The following is a 5,485-nucleotide window of genomic DNA, read 5'->3' as shown; positions in this document are numbered from 1 at the left end:
CTCCTCTCCTCTCCATCATCTCCATTCCAAAACCACCATCTCGCCTCTCCCTCTTCTTTATTGCAAGACCACCATCTCTCCTCCCATCTTCCAAAGCTAGCACCAGACCACTCAGAAGGACATCTATGGAGAGGATGCAGTAGCGAATCAGGTAGATCGCCGGCGGCGACCAGACAAAGTTAGCCAGGTTGGAGGAGATCCTTACTTGGTTTGACAATGAGTGGGAGATTTCGAGGATGGTGAGGGCCATGTGGCAATATATGCGAAAGAGCGAGAAGGCGGCGATGTACATGTACTCCTCGGCGGCAGTCACACCGCGGTCCTCCGAGTTCATCGAGTATCTCCTTTGGGCGATGGAGCAGACAGATTCGCCCGAGGCGACAGTCAGGCGGAGGTGGTGGGCGTACAGGTCGAAGGTCGAGCACCCAGAGGATAACGAATCGATCGAGTATGGTGTGCTATTCGTGAGGGTGCAGAGCCAGCCAGAGCCACAGGAGTATTCGTTCTCCCACCTCAAGAGGAGGCCGGATGGCGCAACGTCCCTTCCCCGCCGTTCTCCATGGTTCCCTCGACGCTCACCTCATTTCAACGGCGGCGGTAGGGTTTAAGGTAAGCTTCACACTAACCTAATCTTCCACCTACTCATGCTTACAATCAGTGTGACAGCTAATGAAAATCATGCTTACAATCAGTCTCCGAGTACTACGCCAATCACCCTAAAATAGCTCTGGACCTTTGGGTCAAAGTTGTGACACAGTGTACAAATAAAGAAAAATAGATTGGTGCTTCTTTCAGAAAAGGGTACTCCCTAGAAAACTGCCAATATAATCTACTAGTATTTGGTAGAGGATTTGCTGGCGAGAAAGATTCGTCCATAGAGAGCGCCACACATCCCACTGGTGGTGGTGGATGCCAATGCGTGCATGGAGCATGGTTGGGGTCGGTAATTTTTACTTGGCATACCTCGCACTCTGCATATATGTCGGTTCCATATGTACATTTGTGCAGTTCCACCAAAATGCAGCTGATAACCCTGTTTGCACAGATAATGAAAAAGCGTGATTACATTATAGTGGCACTAGTTGATGAAACACACAAAATAAATAGAAGAAAATATTGCGATAGTATCATAGTATGCCATGCTACGAGGGCGCGATGGGCCCTACGACGCCTCATATGGTATGCCTCATACTGGAAATCATCCCAAGTCTCCCAGATACACCTTCTGCCAGTGATGAACATCAGTGTACAACGGTAGTACAAGGTGGCGCCTTGAGACATTCAAATCTCTATTTTTGTACAGATCAACTAAAATTAAGCACCCCTGTTTGCAGAAACACTTAAACATTAACAATGGGACTAGTTGATGAAACATACATTAACAAAGAGAAGCACTTTATTTATCTACATTGGAAATGAAATGATAGAGAGGACACTCGCTCTATTTTAACTGTATTATTACTTCATTTTATCAGTGACACTAGGGTCGAGAGGTGGCAAACGAGGTGTACCGTGCGTTCTCAAGGATGGAGGCCAGGGGTGCTTAGACTGGGGTGCTGAAGCTGGCTCTTTCAGTCACCAACATGGATGATTCAATTCATGGGACCTTTTGGTGTACTTCACCTAAAATGAAGCAATGTCCCGTGAGCTAGCAGCTTCTTCATTTTTTTAAGAAAAGGGCTCCAGCCCCGGTTCCATTTCCATCAGAAAACGAAACCCACAGAGCTTCTTCTTCATTAGTTGCAATAAATTGAGCAACATGAAGGTTGGTTGTGAAGCTTCTGGAATGTTCAACTATAATTTGGGTATCATTTGTGCAGTCCAACTAAGATCGAGCGTGAAATGTATATCTCTGTTTGCACAAAAAAGGTGGAAAGGAGGGTGATTAACAAGTGATGAAACATGCATCAAATGAAAAGAAGCATGTTCCTTATATGAATGGAAATCCTATAAGGACAGTAGCAATTTCTAAAGCAGTGGCATTGCTAGATATTAGTGTGGGCATTAGGATTAACTATGACAACCGTTAAATACGACATTACTTTGGGCACGGGAGAGTAGGTGGACCTGGACAGTTGCATTTCTAACGAAAAGAACCAACTTATCTTAATGGGAAATTTAGCAGGACATGTAAAAAAGTGCCATTGATTCATATTACTGGAGGCATTACATTGAAAACAACACTAGTTTAACGTGTCCTTACTTTTAACAGTGCGACTGCTACATTTTACCAGTGGCATTACATAAGAGTGGCTCGGGGCAACAAACATCAGAACAGGATATCTGGGTTGGTCCTTTTTTGTTCGGTATAGCCACCTTATACTGTGTGAGGCTAGCAAATCTAGTGCTGGACTTACTCTGTGACTTGTCCCCCAGTCCCCACTTTCTTTCCTTTCTCAACCAATAGATCGGGTTTATATTGAATGTGTACTGCGTTTCCCTTTATTTCCCTATTAGACCTAGAGACCAGTTGGATAGCCAGTCTCTGCTACTTTTCGCCCCCATTATTTCCTCTTTTGATCAAGTCATAGATTCAAGTAACAAATCTTTCCCCACCCCACCCCCTTTCTTCCTTGTTTGAACCAAGTAGTACTAGATTCGAGTGCATGAACTAGTTTTACCCATTAACCGTAAAAAATTAGGTGGTTTTCGAACAGCCGATCGATCCTATCTACGAGGGGGCCTGAGAAATAGTAAAATATACAAACGCAGCGACGTCAGGAGCTCGGGAAGTAGAGCAAGGCCGGTTTTGAAGGAAGTTATACCTGATGGTCACCGGGATGTCGCTAGGTGGGCGGCGGGAGTCGGATCTGCCCACGCTACGGCAACAAGGAAGAAGGGGTCGGAAGCCCTCCCTCGTCAGCGGTGCTTGGGAGAGAACGGCAAGGTAGGCTGATCGGGACGCGCCAGCAGTGGGTAAGAGCCGTCGCCGAGGACGACCGCGTGAACGTTGCACCTTCTCACCTTCCCCGGCGGGGAGGATCCAGCTGGATCTGTGACCAGCTGAGTAGAGAGAGAGAGAGTGTGGCCACCGCTCTCGTGTTTAGATCTGGAGAGGATGAGACAGTGTGAAGAGAGCAACACTAGCAAGCAAGCGCGGAGGCTCCTGCCTATATAGTGGAGTACTAGTTTTCTTTTGTCTACCAGAGCCGGCTTGACCTCATTAATGACTGTCGAGAAGTCTTCATGCACGTGGCCTGGAGGCGCAGTTGTCGTCATTTTGATCTGAAGCACCGGATTATAACATATAACACGAAAAAATGCCACATGACAAGAAATCAAAACCTCACTGCCCAAAGGAGACAACATGAATCCCGACGGACAAACTAGACGAGGAACAAAGCTCAAATTAAAGATAAACTCGTAGAAAAGGGGTCCATCGATAGATGTCCTAATTAACATAGCCGGCTTGACCTAGATGGCAACCGAGTAGTCTTCGTGCATGTGCCCCCAATGACTAGCCTAACTCAGTTGTCGCTGTTTAACCCTCGCAGTGATCCGAAGCACATGACACCTAATTTTGCGAGATGACAAGAAACCTTTTTTTAGATTTCTCACCAGAACTACAGCCCTGTACAACACAGCCTACATGATATGTAGACGATAGCCAATCCAGGCGTGTCTGCTGGAGTCTGGTCACATGCATGGATGAATTGATCTTCTGTGTCTTGCAGGGATCGTCCAGGCACCAACGTAGTACAACACTTCTCTAGTACTATCGCTCGTCTCCCTCTTCTATTAAGTCACCCGACTTGCGGGGTCGGGGAGTGTGCCTATGGTCGGTTCTCAATTGCGGTCCCACATGTGTGTGCAAACGCAATATGACGCGCGTTCCATTCGGAGAGCAGCGTGCGAGACCGACCGACCGTCTGGGGTGCGACGCGAACGCGGCGGGTGTGCTGTATACTCCGTACATGTGTACCACCGTTTTCTAGAGGCTTTGCTCTATGGCGCAATCCATGGATACAAAATTAGTATACTGTACTATTTAAAAGTCGATGGTGGGGCTTTTCCTATGCGGTAGGCGGGGCAGTTCTGCCTAGTCGGTTCGATAGAGACGCGAGAAGATGAGGGAGTAGGGTGCTGCAAACGTAGGGTTGTGTGATTTGACAGCGAGTTACTGTTGGACAGGTGGGGGCCCGTGATTTGACTTGCCATTATCATTTTAACTGCGGTGCAATGATCGGCGCGAGTCTCCCGATTCCTGACCACCTCCAAACAGGTGCCTCTCCCAATGCTCCACCATGTAGTAGAGGCTAGCTCTTGCATGAGAGCCCACTTCTCCACTTTTTCCTTGCCTCTCTTTCCTCCACATATGCAAAAATGCCATGTAAAGCACACTATTGTACTTACTTGCTCCTATAGGTGCTAATCTTGCCACATAGGCATAAAGTCTGATGTGGCAAGTTAATCAAGAAGAGAGAGACTAGTTTGGTGACCCAAGGAAGAAACGGTGCTAAGCGCGTGTACCTAGGTGAAAAGACAATTTTGAGTCTATAGCTAATTAAATAAAGCAAACTTAGCAACAAAAAACTAATAAGCACCTATGCATTGGGGACTTGATTGCTAAGCAATTTAATGCCCTTGGCACCTCATCTAAAGCACCATTTCATTGGGAGAGGTCACTCCTTCGCAAATGCAATAAATACTACTCCCTCTGTCCCATAATATAAGAACGTTTTTTGGCACTACACTAGTGTCAAAACGTTCTTATATTATGGGATGGAGGGAGTACGAAGAAAGAGATAGAGAGAAGTAAAAAAAATTACATTTATAGCCAACCTTATAGCTAACCTTGTTGTAGTATGAGTGACTAAGTGATGACTATGTATGACATGCCAACATCAGATAGCCTAACGCACCGTGTTAAATCTCCAAGGGCGCGGCCGCGCGAGCGACGCGACGGTCATGGTAGGCGCGACCATGATACAGGCTGCTGGAAGCCCTTGGATCCGAGATCAAACGGTCGCATCCTAAGTTGCTGAAAATTTGCAGAATAACCCTCCAGGATAGGATATTCACCCATAGGTCTAGAATCACACCATGCAACCAATCGATCTCAGATCCAAGGGCTCTTGGAAGCCCGTATCATGGGATAATGGAAAGCCACTACCCTACCATTCGCACGCTGGCAGTTCGCTCCTACTCGTCCCCGCACGTCCTTTAATATTATAGCGGTTCGCTCCTAGTCGTCCCGACCCTTCACAATATAGCAGTTCCACTAATCCTAACCCTCCTCCCAAATCCATGGCATACCAAATCTCCATGATCGGCAGTGAGTACAAGGTTAGAACCATCACCGGTGATGAGTTCGATGTCATCTACACCCGTTCTTTCGCGACGGTGAAAGGATGCCTTTCTCGCTTCAGACGCATGTTCGAAAACTCAGATGATGAGTGGGTCGCTGGGCTAGATGTTGAGTACACCATAGTTCTGGGACGAGAGAAGGATCTAAAGGAGGAAGACAGGAAGAAGTCCGCCATGA

Source organism: Triticum aestivum, chromosome 3B (assembly GCF_018294505.1).
Source record: "Triticum aestivum cultivar Chinese Spring chromosome 3B, IWGSC CS RefSeq v2.1, whole genome shotgun sequence".
Lineage (NCBI taxonomy): Eukaryota > Viridiplantae > Streptophyta > Magnoliopsida > Poales > Poaceae > Triticum > Triticum aestivum.
The sequence above is the reverse complement of the archived record's forward strand: the minus strand, read 5'-3'. Positions refer to the sequence as shown.